The following is an 18,700-nucleotide window of genomic DNA, read 5'->3' on the forward strand; positions in this document are numbered from 1 at the left end:
TCCGATTAGCATTGCATTCTTTCCCTTTACATACTCCAGACCATAATCTAAAGTTCCCTTGATGTACCTAAGCACTTTTTTGGCTGTTCCAAGATGTTTATTTGTAGGACAGTGCATGAATCGAGCTAGAAGGCTTGCAGCATACATTATATATGGTCGAGTTGCTGTGAGATACAACAAACTTCCAACAATTCTTCGATACTGTTCCTCACTTGCTGAACCACTGCCATCATCTTTGCATAGCTTCTCTGATGAAACCAGTGGTGTAAACACAGATTTACACTCATTCAAACCAAACTTATCTAACAAAGAACCAGCATACTTCCTTTGATGGATAAATATGCTTGTGTGAGTTTGAATCACTCCCATACCAAGGAAATGGTGAAGGAGCCCCAAATCTGTCATCTCATATTTTGTCATCATGTCTTCCTTGAACTCCTTCAACATTTCAGTGCTATTCCCAGTATACACTATGTCGTCCACATAGATTGAAACAATCAGAATTTCTCCTCCCCTTGCTTTGATGTAAAGAGTAGCTTCACTCTGACTTTTCACAAACCCACAGTGAGCAAAATAGGTATCAATTTCACTATACCAGGCTCTTGGCGCCTGTTTTAGACCATACAAAGCTTTATAAAGCTTGTACACCTTGTCTTCACTCCCCTTGATCACAAAACCATCTGGTTGTTCTACATAAACTTCTTCTTCGAGTACTCCATTCAGAAAAGCAGATTTCACATCTAGTTGGTATAATTTCCAACTTTTCTGAGCTGCCAAAGCAATTAGAGTCCGAATTGTATCCAGTCTAGCTACAGGTGCAAACGTTTCATTGTAATCCACACCTGGTTTCTGAGCATATCCTTTGGCTACCAATCTTGCCTTATGCTTTTGCATTGTCCCATCGAGATTAAGCTTGGTCTTGAACACCCACTTAACCCCAATTATGGGTTTATCACTTGGTCTGTTCACCAGATCCCATGTTGCATTCTTCTCAATCATTGACAGTTCATCTTTCATAGCCTTCATCCATGCTTCATCTTTGGCTGCCTCTTCAAATTTTTCAGGTTCCATAATACAAAGATTGCATTGTGCCAAGACATCATCTAGATTCCTCCATTTCAATGGAGTGTGATCAAAGGCTTGAGTCATTCTCATGCTGCTGTCCACATCACTTACAGATTCATGAGAAAATGCCAGATTTGGTGACAAAACATAATCATTTTCCTCTGGAGTTGTCTCTGATGAGATACATTTAGGCAGCACAGATAACTCACTAGGATTAAACACAGTTACATAGTTCTCAGGAGCTGTCTTCCATTCCCAGGCTGCATTTTCATCAAACACAACATCCCTTGAGAGTATAAGCTTTTTACTAAGAGGATCATACACTCTGTACCCCTTTTCACAGGTTGCATAACCTACAAATATGCCCTTGACACTCTTTGCATCTAGTTTCTGTCTCAACTCATTTGGTGTGTGTACATAACACAGACAACCAAAGATTTTAAGATGTGCAATTCCAGGTTTTCGACCACTGAATGCTTCAAATGGAGTTACTTCTCCAAGAGCTCTTGTAGGACACCTGTTCAATATATAGACAGCTGTGAGTACAGATTCTGCCCATAAGTAGTATGGTAGTCCTTTGTCATGAAGCATAGCTTTTGCCATCTCAACCACAGCTCGGTTTTTCCTCTCTACCACTCCATTCTGTTGTGGAGTATAGGCCATAGATAACTGTCTTTGAATCCCTGCATCTTCACACAGTTTGTTGAATTCACAAGATGTGAATTCACCCCCTCTGTCACTCCTCAAACATTTTATCTTAAAACCACTTTGTAATTCCACCATGGACTTGAATTTTCTAAAACAGATCAATGCATCTGACTTGTATTTCAGAAAATAAACCCACATCATTCTTGTACAGTCATCTACAAGAAGCATGAAATATTTGTTGCCCGCAAGAGAATCATTCTGCATAGGACCACACAGATCTACATGCACCAGTTCTAGAGGTTTACTTGCTCTCCACGCTTGATTCTTTGGAAACCACTCTCTATGCTGTTTCCCAAACTGACAACCTTCACAAACTTCATCCATTTCTTCTAAAACTGGAAGACCATGCACCATTTCTTTGTTCTTAAGCTGTTGAAGACCTCTAAAATGCAGATGGCCTAGTCTCTTGTGCCATATCCAAGTAGACTTAGAAATACCTGCTCTCAGTACAACCTGATCATTTTGTATCAGTGTCAAAGGATAACATCTGTTCTTTTTCATTTCAACTTTGAGTACAAGACAATCCAATGAAGGTCCATCAAAGATACTACACATCTTTCCCCCAAATAACAGGTAGTAACCGTGTTCATCCATCTGCCCCACACTTAACAGATTTTCCTTCAACCCAGGTAGGTACATTACTTCTTTGACATATTTTCTGCCTTTGCTAGTGTCTATCACAAGTGTACCAAAACCTGCCACATTCATGAGTTCCCCTGTGGGCATTTGAACCTTGCCAACCACATTTGTCTTCATGTCTATCAACAACTTAGAATCCCCTGTCATATGGTTGCTACAACCACTGTCTACATACCATTCTCCATTCACTTTTGATTCAGTGATTGTGCTATTTGCATAAAACAGGTTCCCTGTCACCTCTACCTGATTAGCACTATTTGCCTTTTGCACTAATTTACCTACTGTGCACTCTCTAGCCCAGTGACCAAACTTTTCACAGTTATAGCATTTAGGTTTCCCTTTATACCTACACTCTCCAAAGTGAAACTTAGAACATACCCTGCACTGTGGTTTTGTACCTATCTGCCCCATTGACTGTGCATTATGTGCAGGATTAGCAGGAAATTTCTGCTGAAACTTAGGTTTTGAACCCCATTTCTTGCCCTTGTTATTCCAATTTTTCTGGAACTGAGATGAACCAGATTGACCTTCACCCCTATCCTGCTCTTTTGAACTCACTGAGAAAGATGAGAATGCTTTCCCAGTAGTATCAACAGTATGCAGATCAAACCGTTGTTCTTGACTTTTTAAGATTGCAACTACTTCCTGCAACTCTACAGTCTCTAGACACTTTGTGTTTTCTATAACCAAACAGATAGAATCATAAGGTTTACTAAGACTAATCAGAACCTTTTGCACCAGTCTCTCATTCGACAGAGATTCACCAAATGTTCTCATTTGATTAATTAGCTCATTCAACCGTGTAAGATAGCTAGATAAAGACTCATCATCTCTCATCCTAGCATATTCAAACTCTCTCCTAAGATTCTGCAATTTCACAGATCGTACCTGATCACCACCGTGATACTCCCCGTACAACAAATCCCATGCCATCTTAGCTGACTCGGCATTGGCGATTCGTGGGAAGATCTGATCCGAGACTGCATTCTGAATGATTCCCAAAGCCTTTGCGTCTTTCATCAGAACAGCTACCATTTCTTCATCATCCTTCGATGCTTCTCCAGCTTCCTTCTTCTTCGGATTTGAGGTTTCAATCCCCTTCTCTACCAGATTCCATAACCCAAGGGATTTGAATATCGTTGCCATTTTAATTCTCCAGAACTCGTAGTTCTCACCGGAGAAAACTGGAGTCCTCACTTCCGAGCCTCCAGATCCAGACATGTTTTGATCTGAATCGACAACGTTCACGAAGCTTCGATTGAGCTCAAAAATAGCTTCACAGATTTACGCCCAGATTGTTAGACCCAACCTGGCTCTGAGGCCATGTTAGTGTAACTTGATTTCAATGAGAGTTTTGATGAAGATGGAGCTGTACAGAAAACACACGATGAACAAAGGTTGGAGAAAGCGAACGGTTTCTTGTTCTTCTCTCTGCAGAAAGCTTTACAGAGGAATATTGCTACTCATTTTAGAAAATGAGCACTCACATGCTTTACATTAACTGAAGGTCCTTAACTTGGGACCACATAAACTACTACATTTCATCCTAGACACACATCTCTCTAATTTCATGGATCTACCAACACATGGCACTCATGGCCTTTTTACAAAACTAGACATTTACACTTTGCCTCATCCTGCACAAGTGGATTCACCAATTTAAACAAAACTTATTCTAAAACATTTCAGCTCAAATACTTATAGTTCAACAAAAGGTCTTAAGTAAGTCAGTAGACATGTGTCTTCATCTCATAGGGTGTAAGATGGTAGGCTAGGATTGTTTCAATGTAATTTGAATACTACCAAAAGTGTGCAACAGTTACAAGAGAGTGGAATTCTTTTTCTCTCTTAGATGAATGGAATGGTGAATGTGTGAAGAATGTTCAGATTCATATTCTCTGTTCTCTCTCTCTCTCTCTCTTTACCATCATCTCTTCCATTTTTGTACTGTAATGTCTTCTATTATTTGAGGAAATCTGTGTAGTCATAGCTCACAGTTGCATAGCTCATTCGAACACTAACAGAGTCACATATTAGATAATAGCGGTGGATCGCTTCTTCATAATTTATATGGTAGTAATATTTTTCCTCGTGATCATATTTCTAAATTTATAAAACACCAGTTTAGGAAGACATAGAGATGTTTAACTTGATTCCTAATTAAATATTTCACAAGACATATTATTGCCCCTTAGTCTCTACAATAATTCTGTGTAGGAGATCTATTCGATGCGATCATCAATTAAATGTTGATATGTTTAGTTGTCAGTTATGATATTCACACTTTAGCAATGACATATCGACGATATATTCATTCGTTAAGAAAGAACGATGGATCTTCCCGAACACTAAATGACTACTCGCTTTCAACAACTTGGGAAGAATTTATATGATATGAGTCTCAAATAACCAGGTTTCAGCTCCAACGGATACCTTTCATTATTTTGAAATATAAGAATAACTTCTGAATCAAGAACATGACTATAGGAGAGTAACAAAAGTCTTGACGCACTAACCCTCAGTTTAGGAATCAAGTTATTTATAGAATCTCGTCCAGATGTTATCACAGATAGATCAGATTCCCCAAGATATGTGTTGTATTAAAAATAAGAAACCACACATATATATAGCTTGTCAGATGACCCTCACTTGTCCACCAAAGATCCAACTGATAGGTACGGAGGTGAGTGGTCGCTTGTCCCTTAATTGAACTCTTTCCTCCAGTTTTCTTATTCTTAGGGCCAACCCACAAACATAATCCTGAGCCTTTCGGCCCTCAGGTGAAAGTCCGGTTAGGGTTTCAACCTTCCACACGGAGAGCAACAACTCCAGTATATCGGCATAGTCATTGGTGGTATATAATCCAAGGCGCTGCGCAACACTGGAAAAGTGGTGGAAAAGGTGGTGATCACGACCATCATACATCAAGTGAGCGGGCATAGTGATTTGCTTCTTCATCATGTGAGCTAAAGAAATGACTGTAAAATCAGCTTTGCCACTATCTTTTTGTAGGCCGCCTCATGGCGCTTCTCATCGGAGGCTATTGTACCGCATATTTGCGCCAACTTCAAGTCCCCATGCTCCTTGGCAAGTTTGGCAGTGTTCCCATGAGAGATAGCGGTAGCCCTTTCCTGGAATGAAGTATATATGAAGGCCAAGTAAGGGTTGTTCTCACCCCCGGGATCCTAAGCACATACGTTTATATGCATACACAAAGAAAACTAATTAAACACATTAAAAGACGTTAAGTGATTAAGTTAATAAATTAGCTAGGGGTCCTAAGTAAATACCATTCCATAAGTAATCAGATACTGAATGGTCCTCTCAATTTGGGACATGTCGACTCGTCCAGTGAGATAGAGATACTTATTGAGAAGGTCCCCATGCCTGTTGTCTTCAGCAGTCCATGCCCTGTTCCAAGAAATAGGGCTTGAACCTGTTTCATCTTGAACTCCATCCAATGTATTAAGCATCGTTTGGTAAGTCGGAAGGGCGTCTTCAGTGATCATGTTTCCGACCAAAACAACAAAGTAATCATCAGGAATCTCATTTGCCCTCTCCCTTAGTTCCTTGACTTGCTCAAGAAATCCATCCGTATCACCAGTAGTTCGAGAGTGAGGAAGAAAATCTTGAGGTGGCCAACACTTGTCAACTTGTTTCAAGTGAATCAAAATGTTGTGCTCAGCCCAGTCCTCTAGGTATTTGAATATCTCAATCTTTTGACTTGGCATAGAATGTGTAATTTCTTGATAACGCAACTCGCGCTGAGGCATGAAAGCCTTCTTGTAATTGTGTACATAATTCCCATTACTAATGTTAATCTCATCAATCCTGAGCTCTCTTTCTCTGCAAGCATGCATGTACAATTATTAAAGCTAACTAGCCCAGTTCGAATGTATAAATTTATCTTGACATATATATATACACACACGTGATACATAATTGATATTAACAGCACAAAATAATAACAGCAGTTAGTAAACCAAGTAAAGCAAATTATAAGATTATTAATTATTACTATGTAGTCTCTGAAGTTTCTCACTTGGAAGCTGCAGGGCCGAGAGTAGTACTAGCACTGGATGAGGCCATGGCGCACTTGGAGGTGTTAGGCAGTTCGTCATCATCATCACTAATGACAGGAAATGTAGATGATCGATAATCCTGCAGGGACGAGGGTACTAAAGGTAAAAGATCGATCGATCGATCATGCATAGATACTGAGAAAATATAATACACTGATTCTATATATATATATATATAGATATATATAACTAATATTACAAATTAAGCAAAGATGACTTGATGAGTTAATGAAATCCCTAGCTAGCTATACATAATTCCAACCAATTAAGCAAAAGAAACTGAATAACAATCTTCCCAATAATTTCGGAAAACAGATAATCATGTGTTGCGTACGTGCACGCCATACATGAAAGCTCATGTGCCTTGCATGCATGCCTGGTTAAACCATTAGACGGAAGCAGTGGCGGATCCAGGAAAAAATGTTTATGGGGTCATAGCGCGCGCAGCGCGAAATTTTTTTTTAGCCTCGTTTGGTACTTCGGACTGTATTGACTATTTCAGTCGGATAAGATAAATAGTCGTCGGATAGTACTAACTCCATTAGTCGGGCGTTTGGTGCAGTGTCGAATTAATCTGTGCATGGAACAATAATAAAGTATAGGGACTGACCCAAGATTCTGGCATAAATCACATCATAATTCGTTTATGTGGATTCATGCAAGTAGGTTTCACTTAAACTTCCTCTTTTATTGTCTTGTTACTGGCGTATCCAAATTTTTGCTTTCCCTGACAACTTGATGTTTCAAATTAATTTCCGTATCTTCTTAATGTTCTCGTTCTCATATAGCACTCCTCCAACCCCTATCATTTCTTTATCAGAAAGACCAATTAAACTGGATAGAGTTATAAAAAGTAGCATGTATAAATATCATTCACTTGACAAAAACAGGCATGCAACCAAGTACACAACCAAGCTCATTTGAGTGGGCTGCTTCTTCTTCCTCTTCCTGCCCAGTTTTCGTTCAGGGCTTTTGTCGAACAGTTGGCGTGCCTCCGACCCCGACGACCACAGCTCCAAGAGGTCGCATATGGGAGCTTCAAGGTTGTTTCCATGGTTTCCAAGGGGTCGTGCGACCCCGACGACCCCACTGTGGATCCGCCACTGGACGGAAGGGTATATATCACTGGGGCAACCAATGAATAGTATCCAGTATCCACCTTGGTGACATGGTCGATGTTCCACCTCAATGAGGCAGGGGAGTACTAAAAGATATGTCACCAATATATAATGTAAACTTTTAAGCTTTTATGGAAACAGTACCTATTTGACACAATATAGTTTTAATTGCTCATTCTTTCACTGGACTTTCATGAAATGTTTCAAATTTATATATAACTAGCCTTCCTGCACGCATTACCATGCATGCAAAAGGCTTTTTTTTTTTTTAATTACAAGCGCTACACACCACTTAAGTTGTTTTCATGTGTTTAAAAATAGAGAACATAATCTTTACTAAACAACTTATTGTATGATGATTGGATACAGTAATGGCAATGTTACATAATAAGTCATATAGGGAGGAGTTTTACGTTGGCCAAAGGTTAAAACGGAAGAGTGGAGTTTGTTTCAAGTCGCAATGTGCAGTTGTAGACTTGTAGTGGTGTTTGCATGGTGAGTTGCTATATTGCTGAGTCCTTTACTCCCTTCAAGCCCAGACGAAAGTGAAAAAATAAATAAATAAAACAGAAATACAAAATAATATTAAATTCTAATAAGATATTAGAATTTACCGAATAATGTTATGTTGAGGGAAGCTCTTAAATTAAATGTCGAATGCCCTCTTCATCGAAATTGTTTTCATCCTCACAATATATGAAGTTAGAACTACAAGAAAACGAAAATTTGGAGATGCTAAAAGAACGAAAATTTGATGTTAAAAACATGAATTAGAAGAAAAATGGGAATAAAAACATAAATCGGCACTAATATCCACCCTCTAAACCTTCATCTATACAAATCAGACACCCCTAATTTCACCGGAAACTGCCAAGTCTCGGGTTCCGCAATTGGTAGTCGAGACCTCATCAGAGACATTTTGCAATTATCACCTGCTCCAATGGATAATTGAATTACAGACACCAGGTTATAGTTCCCCTTGATGTCATCATAGTACTTTAACCTTAATTTAGTTTTGAGTGAAAATATTACCAGAATTTTAAAAAAAAAAAATACATAAAAATAGTTAAATTAATAGTGCCCTATAAGTCAGAGCGCTTATGCCATGAATTGTGCAATGCCACACCATCAAGTTAACCATTTCATCTGGCAAGGTCCTCGGCTTCACAACAAAACCCTACAAACACAAAAATTATAATCGTGACTCACACATAGAGAGAGGTGGGTGTATGGACGTGAGGGTTCTTATAAATGCCCATTGATTCAGCAAACCACTTTTGCAATTGACGTTGATCAATTCTGTAAAATCTACATGGGTAGAACGTGGGATGAGAATGTGCACATCTCTATTATTTATTTTCTTTATTTGTTTTGAAACTATTCGATCTCTTTTCCAATAAAAATTTTTTTGTAACTATTTTTTATGAAAAAATTATCCCTGCGAATTTTGTTCTAATATTTTCAGTAAGGTTTGAATTTTTTTTGTTTTAGGGACTTTTATGTCCAATTTTTTTGGTGAAGCCTTGAGACACCAAAACTCAGTTATGACTTTCTAATATTTGAGATATAAGTCCTATAGGTGAAAGGACTTTTAGAAAGCTAATTAAGAAATGCAGTCAAACACTAATAAAGCCTAGTTTGGTATTGGTTTTTTCATCAAAAAACTGCTTAACTTTAAAATTAACAACAAAAAACATTTGGCGAAAATAAAATATTATGCTTATTTTTAAAGCAATAACTTCCAAACATCAGCTTTTAAAAGTCGCATGTAAGTTGCTTTCAAAAGTTGTTTATATAAAAAGCTGAATTGAGCCTTTAGTGCATATTTTTATCCTGCAATACCCTCATTAATTTTCAAAAGTTATTTTTATCCTACAATACCCTCCATCTACACATATTATGTTGGTGTCAAAACTAGAATGGAGTCTGCACTGGGTTCAACACGTATTTGCCCCGAATGGCGCCACGGGATGACTCAAGAGAAAAAGAGAATAGAAGTCCCACTGTTGGAGGCTGCCAACAAACAATGTTTGATTGAGCGTGTGTGAAAGTTGCTTGTAATTCTGGCATCTTAACCAAATGATTGTGCACCAGTGGGATGCTAGTTCGGTTAAGTTCTTTAATGTGCCTCGAGCAAACAAGGACTTAAAAACTCAGTGTAACTTCATGTATGCTTACCTAAAAAGTAAATAAAAGAGAAATGAAACTAAAGCAAGAAGCAGAATGTAAGCATTTCATGATGGAGTCAAGATTACGAACGTTCACAAAAGTAAAATCTAGGCCAATGGGCCGAGCTACATAACTTGAAATATAAATCAACTGCAAATATAAAGAAAGCAGTACAACTCTAACAAGATTCAGGCCATGAAGGGAAAGTGCTAGAGGAGTCTTCCAAGATCGCTAGTGTAAAATTGAAATTAGTACAAAACATACGCCTCTAAGAGGGAATAAGGGTGGTTGGAATAGCTCATCAATTGAATTATACCACGGGATGGATGAGCTGTAACAATTTTAGATTTAAAGGATCGTAGATAGTGTTTGATTCGAAGAGAGACTTTGAGATTGTAGTTGAAACAGCTAAGAGAGTTTTGCTAAAGAGAAATTAAACTTGTGCTGAAAAACAGTTAGGTTGATTGAAGAATCACTCAAGGTTTGTTTAATCGTAAAGATTGAACTTGACGATGGTCATCAGCTTGAACACCTTTAGCTCTATTTATAGGCAATGAAGAATGAGCAACCTTGATATATCGCTGAGCTGGAACAGGGGTCAATCGATCATTTGGTGCTGACAGTGAATGTAATTCCTAGTAAGTGGCCTTTCAGCTGTGTCTTGTGGCGGTTTGTATGTTCACAGTGGTGACATCAACATGTCGGATGATGCATGCATAGGCCTCTAAGGAGGTGAGATATTCTCGAGTTTGGCCATCTATGTGGCAGACGTGCTTTGGAAGGATTTTTGTGTTTGAGGCTTTAGACAGGTTAGAGTGACATGAGATGGTCGTCCAAGCCCTGGTTTGGCCTTGAAGTTGGTGGGCCGAAGTCGTGCGACTTTTGCGTCAATAAAAATGGATATGCCTAATAGCTTGCCTTATTTTTATTTACCCAAACACATTCTCTTCGTTAAAGAACAAATTGACCACCACCACCTACGACTACATCCATTAACCTTGCATCACTACCGCCATTACCACTATCATCGTTATCATCACTGCTGCACCACAATTGTCACCACCATCACCAACACCACGACAAACGCCACCAGCACCACCACTATCACCACCATCGTTGCCATCACGGCCGTTATAATTTAATGCCACCAGCACAACCACCACCATCACCTCTAGCATTGACTCTAGGACCATTATTACCTCTACAACCTAACCACCACACCCTATTATTGGCACCAACACCATATTGTGCCAATTGTCATACCCATCACCGTCACTGCCTTCACCACCGTCGTCGTTGTCACCACCCTATTATTATGTCAACTTTTGTCATTTTATACAATTCATTATATTACTTTTAGATTAAAATTTACCAACCACTTTTACACTGGTTTTCATACTCACAACACTTATAAAAATATAGTTTATCAAATGCTCAACTGCTTTATTTTACAGTTGAATATTTTTAAAGCACATCAAAAATATTTTTTTTGTTTTTTTTAAGGCATAGCAATTCCAATTTTGATCCTAAGAGCAGTTCTAGTGTAGTAAGGCCCCTGGGCAATAGGCAACTCAATTTCCTTAAATGAACAGTAACTGCCTTTAGTGAACAGTAACTACTTTTAGTGAACAGTAACTGCCTTTGGTGAACAGTAATTGCCCAAATGCATTTCTACTCCTAAACTGAATAGCCCAGACTATTGGTATTAAAATATTATTTTTTTTAATAAAATAATAAAAATAATTTTATTTTTAATTTCAACTATGATTTTTAACCAAAGGTGGAAGAGCATGGTAGGCATATTAGAAAAAAAATTACAATTTTTTTTTAAAATATGTATTTTTAATTATTTTTTAATAATTTAAATTGAGGCTGATGTCAGCTTTGCATCAAATCACTCAGGCGCTAGGCCCGCGGATTTTCGCCTGACTTCTTTCTCAGGCTCGCCTTCAATCCAATTGTTGGCAGTGGATTGGGTTGCCCATCAACGGGGGCAATGATTAACGCTGGAGCTGCGCTAAGAGCAATGAGTGGAGAGAAACACTTTGTTCTTATATTTTTTAATCTTCTTCTCTATAATGAAAAACTATATGGCTACCTCATGGACGTAGTTCAAATTGAATGTACCACGTTAGGTTCAAGTTTAATTTACAAAGAACAAAATTCCCTTGCAAATATAACTAATAAGAAGTCGTATATACCAGACTTTCGATAAATAGAAAAGAAGAGAATAAAAGCTATGATATGATGTTTAGAATAATCTAAATTGGTGTATTCTTCTCCATAACGAGGTATTCAACTAAACTAAAACTAGTAAGCAAACTCTTCCAATAACCGGACTTTTAAAGGGCTCACACTATAATTTGCTTTTGTTTCAATGGATTTCATAACAAAGTAAAGAAGGGAAAAAAAAGTACTTGGCACTAGCTTGCTCTTGCAATTAGACCATGCATCAACTAATTATTATCAAACTGTAAGTTGACAATATGTTGGATAAGCACGTACGCATGCTAGCTAGCTAGTGACCACGGCCTCTAGGACTAGGACCAGAAGCCAATCTTTGGATCCAACAAGCCATGGTACTCTTCGCATTTCGGTAGACGGAGGAGTAGTTTGTTCGAAGGTGATTAGAGTAGGTAAAGTCCTCAGCTGGTAAACAAAAAACAAACCTTCAGAGATCATGTAAGGAGACAAAACGTTCTGACGGTTATAAACAAAAAATCACGATTTAACGGTTATTTTAACTCCGATTTTGATGATTTTTTACAGCTACACTCCTTGATCCTATATGAATACAATGAATGAGCCCGATCTTCAATTTAAAATATTTACACTTGTGGATACCACAAATTCTTATGTTATACTTAATGAAAGTATAAATAAACTCTAAATGTGCGTTTGTTATACATAACAAAAAAACCTCGAATCAAAACCCTCTATTAAAATTAGAAATCAGTATAAGACAAAATTTAAATGCACAAATTGCTAGCCAGTGCTATTTGAATGTACCATGCATGTCACTCACAATTCTAAACTTAAGAAAACACTATTTAACAACTTAAAAGGAGGCGCGCGGGATAAAAGAGCGGTATCAACATAGACGCAGGGAGTTAGAAAGAAAAAAATTAAGAATTAGGCGCACGAAGCGGTCATCTCTCTCCGTCCCGTTCCTTCTCCCTATCCTTCTCCCTCTCCACCTCCATCTCCGTCGCTGCAAATAGACAGATCGACAGCCTCCTTCCGGTGGAAATCGAAACTATCGTCAAAGTCAAATCCTAAAAAAGGTTTTTCCCTCCTAATTGTCATCTTCAATTTACGTTTCTGATGGATAAACCCATCAGTTTTCTGTGTAATTCTCTTAGGGTTTTCATTTTTGTTTTTCGATTCTTTTGCGAGTATATTGTGGGTTCTTCCCCTTCTAATTCTCATCTGCAATTGTTTTACCTTCTGCGGGGTGGGGGATGTGGCTGGGTACTATATATGGATTGGTGGAATCAGGGTTTAATTCCTTTCAATTTTTTTACTGGAATATATATATATATATATATATATATATCTTTCTAAATTTGTTCAATTTTCCTATACAGAGGGCGGTTACAAGGCTGGGCTTATATATTGAAGAATCTGATTATATTCTAGGCTAGCTGCTTTCTTTGGTAAGGTATGTTTTTACACCGTCACCCTCAGCCTATCTTATTCATTGTTTAATTGCTGGTCCTAATGAATGTTGCATGTAAAATTAAATTTGTAAACATGTAAACAGGGAGTACATACTTTATATGCCATGGACAGGGAATGGATACGAAATCAGAATCGAGTGAGTAGGGAATATTTAAATGGGATTTCAGAATTTTTGAAAACTGCAAGCAAACATGTCAACGCTGAGGGTTATACTAAGTGCCCATGCCAGAATTGTAACAACTGTAGATTGAAGTCATTGAGAGAAATTCAGCAAGATTTGGGTAGATATGGAATGTCATTCAATTATACTACATGGACTCATCATGGGGAACGATTGAGAACTGTTTCAAGTTGTTCAAACCCACAACCAGTGTCGCGACCTATTACTGAAATAGGAAGTGATAATGATCATGTAATGAATGTAATCAATGATCTTCATCCACACACGCATGTTAGTCAAAACAATGCGTTGGAGGAGGATGATAACACAATCAACAATGATAATGTGGAAGTGGATGAGTCCAGCATGCCTAGAGAAGAACATGAAAAGTTTGAGAGATTATTAAAACAAGCTCAACGAGAATTGTACCCTGGGTGTGAAGGTTTCTCTGTACTAACGGCAATTGTGGAGTTCATGCATGGCAAGGTCATGTTTGGAATGTCCAACACATGCTATGATTATTTCATGGCACTTTTCAAACGGATGCTTCCGAAAGATAATGTTTTCCCCACTCTAATATTTATTTGACTTATTAAGCAGGGAGCATGAGGAAATAATAAAGCGTGAAAGTAGTTCAAACGTGGAGCAAAGACACAAAGATAAGTTTCCTTCTTGGTTTCGTGAACATGTAAGTCGAACTTTGTAGTTATTGTAACGTGTTGCATTATTTTAAAATAATTTGTGCATAACATTGTCCATCATATTACTAGATGAGGAGCTTGGGAAAGGAAAAGTCACCTTTATATAATGATGAGTTGTTTAAGTTAGCGAGAGGTGTTGTGCGAGCTGAAACATGTCAAGGTTGTGTTGTGAATGGGGTTAAGTTTGTAGTTGCCGAACGAGATGATAGATTAATCACTCAGAATAGTGGGGTGTATGTGCCTGGAGATGTCGATACTGGAGAACTAGAATTTTATGGAAAGTTGACTAGTGTTATTGAATTGTTATATAGACAGGGATATAAAGTGGTGTTATTTAAGTGCCACTGGTTCAATACAGACCCTTCTAGACGAGGGAGTATAAAGCGCGACTACCACTTAATATCAGTCAACACAAACACTCGTTGGTATGATAATGATCCTTATATTCTTGCCACTCAAGCGAAGCAAGTGTTTTATGTGGCTGATCCTAAGGCAGGTACTGGTTGGAAAGTAATTCAAAGAATTCAACATAGAAATGTATGGGATATTCCGGAAAAGGGGAACTCTGAGGGTGATAGTAGTGATGATGATGTGACATACCAAGAGAACTCTTCATCAGACATTCCTGATATGGCACAAGTACAACACATTGATGAAACTCTGACTCCGTACTGCTTGGAAAACATTCATCCAGTTGCAGTTGAGATTGACTCCATCATTATAGATCTTGGGGCTCTTCCTAGAATTGATGAAAATGAATTCATTTACAATTATAATGAAGAAAGTAGTATAGATACTGATGACTACATAAGCAATGAGGAAAATAGTAGTCATGGTGATGATAGTTCAAGCAGTACTACTGATGACGATAGTGATCTAGATTATTAGTAAGTCAATATTTAGTTTGCTCATTGTGTTTTCGTCTAAATAATTTCGCCATTTTGTATATGCATTTTCCTTACCACATTAATTTGCTAACTTGTTTGTTTGTTTTTGTATTCGTTTTCCATGTTTTTATTGGAAAATGAAATAATTGTATTTGCTTTGATTGAATCGCATATATGGATGAAAAACATGTTCTTAATTGAACTATTTCATTTGGGTTCGAGTTTTATGATCTAGGTTTCCAATTTTTGGTTGATTTGGCCATCCATTTGTATAATATTGGTGAAAGCAATGTCCTTTGACTTTAATTCCAAATTTCCACTGTAATTTTTCGATATTGTGGTCTAGGTTTGACATATTTGTTTTTCCTTTCTATAACACTTGCAGGTTGTCTATGGCTCAGTGGAATTCTGGGCTAGATAGCTTACAACTGGTATCAGCACGGCATGGAGACCAATGTGAGGATCATTCACACCAGGTAATTTTGATATTTGAGGATTAACTTGATTAGTAGATGTCTATATCTTCTTGTTTGCACTGATAAAGATTATAAACAATGATGAATTAGGATACTTTAGTATAGTTTATTTATGTTTCCAGGTGCATATGCTTATGTTCTAGAGTTATAACCTACTTAGATAGGTGATTGGTATTGTTATGTTTATATAAATTATAGACCTTTCAAGGATTTATATGATCTACTTATCATGCTGCCTTGTTTACAGAGTGTGATAATCATGTTGCCTTGCTGTTTATAATGTTTATCTTGTTGTTTACAGTGATGAATGACATATAAGTAGTTGATGTTAACTTGATTATTACCTGGTATCTATTAAACATGTAATTTTGCTAGGTTGTGATGCTGCATGGCGTTGGTAAGTTAACTTGATTAGTAGATATCTTTATCTTGTTGTTTACACATTTATGGTTTCATAAGTTATTTGTTTAGAAAGACCACTCTAGTGTGGCCTTGCGTTCCTTAATGTCAATGATATTTAGCACCCTTAACATTTGCTAATCAAGTTTTTTAATTTGTTTTTCTTCTACAGTTGTTTGATACTGGAGTGTTTCATGATGATCCTTATCGTTTCCCGATTTCATGATGCTGCATATCAACTTGATGAGGACTATAGTGAGAATGGTGATACTTAAGGATATTTTATCTATATTATAGTAATCTCGAAATGAAAACATAGATATTTTTGTATTTTGTAACTACACCGAATTGTGAACCTTACATTAGTTTATATTACATGAATTTTGTGTTGTTCCTACATTAATTCTTCATTCACGCCCCTTCTCGATCTCTTAAGCTTGCTTGTTTGTGATGGTTAAAAATATTATTAAAAATTAGAAAATATTGGACTTGGCATGTTTTGTCGGCACAAAATTAATTAGCCGACAAATGTTTTTGTTCACAAAAGATTCAACCAACTAATTATTTTGTCTACACAAGTCATTTGAGCCGACAAACCAATTTGTTGTCATAGGACTACGTAGCCGAAAAACCATTTTGTCACGACAAGATTACTTAGCCGCCAAAATGTTTTGTCGCAACAAGATTACTCAGCCGACAAAATATTTTGTCGCGACAAGATCACTAAGCCGACAAATAACTTCATCGCGAAAAAACAACCTATGCTGACAAAATATTTTGTCGCAATGTTGTTTTGGTGACGGGCACAGTTTGACGGCTGAGATTTGTCACCTTAAAAATGAGCCGACGAAATATCAAGATTTGTCGAGAAAGATCTTGCGCGACATGCTTTTAGCGACAAAATTGCCGACAAAATTTTTCGTTGGGAAAGGCTCTTTGCCGACGAATTTTGACTTTTGCCGACAAACTATGTTTGTCGGCAAAGTGGAAATTTCTAGTAGTGATTCTTGTTGCCTCAACTCCGGAATGGCTCAAGAAGGCCACAGAGATGATCATCAAGACAACGAAAATAATGGCTCTGCTCTTCCGGAAATTCATCATCTTGCCGTTAATTTTTTTTCGTTTGTTTGTGAAAAAAAAATGAGGATGGAAGGAGGAAGCTATATCTTAGTTTCTGAGTTCTTGAATGGGAGGCCTTGATATAGTTGAGGATGCCACTGATACAAAGGAGAAAAGGGTACGTACCAATTACGTATGTATTTATAGTTAGAGAGAGAGAGAGAGAGAGAGAGAGAGAGAGAGATTTACTGGTAGAGTTGGTGGGCGTTTTCAGCTTAATGACTTTTTGACCAAGGTAGAGAGTGGAACACAACTTTTACTACGTGAGCTCAAAAAAGAAGAGAATATATTGATTGGTCTTACATAAATTGCGGGACACGGATTTTTCCTTGGTTTTAATTTGTCAACGCTTATAATATTTGAAGAGTAATTATTAATTTTATATATCTAAACAGAAATATATATTAGACGTATTAATAATTACAAAAGAAGAATAACAATATTAAAATTTGAATATCTACGTGAGGATTTTTTCAACAACTAGTGTCTAATTCTTGTTCAATTCAAAATGAGAATGATTATGTCAAATACTATGGCTAAACTTATGACCGGGCTGGACATTTAAAGTGGATGGTTTAATTCTAGTCAAATATGTAACAATGGATCAAAATGGCTTCTGCTTGAGTAATCAACATGTGTTCTTATTAGAAAACTTTGTTTTAGGAAGCTCGATTTATTTAATTCTTGTCTTTTCTACAAACGATATAGTGAGAAACGAAAATTTTGAACGAGAATCTCAAATGCATACATATAACAAGTTACTTGCGTTACAAACCCAGTGAAAACCGCTATTTACTTATTATAATTTCATAATAGACGTAAAATTGCCAAGCTGAATTAACACTTGAATAATAAAACAAGAAAAGATTAACAAAATGGCCGTTCTTTTTTTTTATTTTTACTGATGTGATAATTTGTTTTATAGAGGTAATGATGTGATACAAACTTTGGTTTTACCACTGATAATCACTCACAACAAAGCAAAACTACCAATCTACCACAATAAGGTCTAACATTCATGTTTTGATTCTCATCCATAGGAGTAGAATTTGAAAACTACACCACAAAGCTATTTCTGAGATTTCGGGGCCCTGTGGGAAATTTATATAAGGGCCCCTCCTTAAGATAATTAAAAAAAATAGAACAATATTGATGCTAAAACCAATCATTTAAATCAAAACAAACTTTAGCACTCACTGATTGCAAGTTTATAAATATCATTAATTATAAATAAAAAGAGCTACAAACATAACTTTCATTATGTAAGCAAAAGAAGTTAAATCTTAAATAACCAAACATGAAAAAAAAAACCTTCAAAACTCTAACTTTAAAGTTTCACTTGAATATAACACCTTATTATATAATAAAATTGAAAAAATTATCATTTTTAAGGTGTTATTATTAATATTGAAAATATCTCATTGTACTCCAAATTTTTATATTTAAATAGAAAAAAAAATTACTCTTATAAAGATTGCACACTGAGATTTTAAAGG

General features: G+C 36.9%; 1 long non-coding RNA gene and 1 pseudogene across 1 annotated transcript; one reads left to right on the top strand and one right to left on the bottom strand.

Moving 5' to 3' along the window:
* Nucleotides 1-5,046: 5,046 nt before the first annotated feature.
* On the bottom strand, nucleotides 5,047-6,624 carry LOC114824601 (acyl-[acyl-carrier-protein] desaturase, chloroplastic-like; annotated as a pseudogene).
* A 7,177-nt stretch (nucleotides 6,625-13,801) lies between these two features.
* LOC114824339 (uncharacterized) lies at nucleotides 13,802-16,476 on the top strand. The gene is made up of 3 exons (XR_003772567.2): nucleotides 13,802-15,210; nucleotides 15,596-15,686; nucleotides 16,258-16,476. It is a non-coding gene; the product is annotated as an uncharacterized lncRNA (long non-coding RNA).
* The last annotated feature ends 2,224 nt before the right edge of the window (nucleotides 16,477-18,700 follow it).

This window comes from Malus domestica, chromosome 04 (assembly GCF_042453785.1).
Source record: "Malus domestica chromosome 04, GDT2T_hap1".
In the NCBI taxonomy this organism is placed as follows: Eukaryota; Viridiplantae; Streptophyta; class Magnoliopsida; order Rosales; family Rosaceae; genus Malus; species Malus domestica.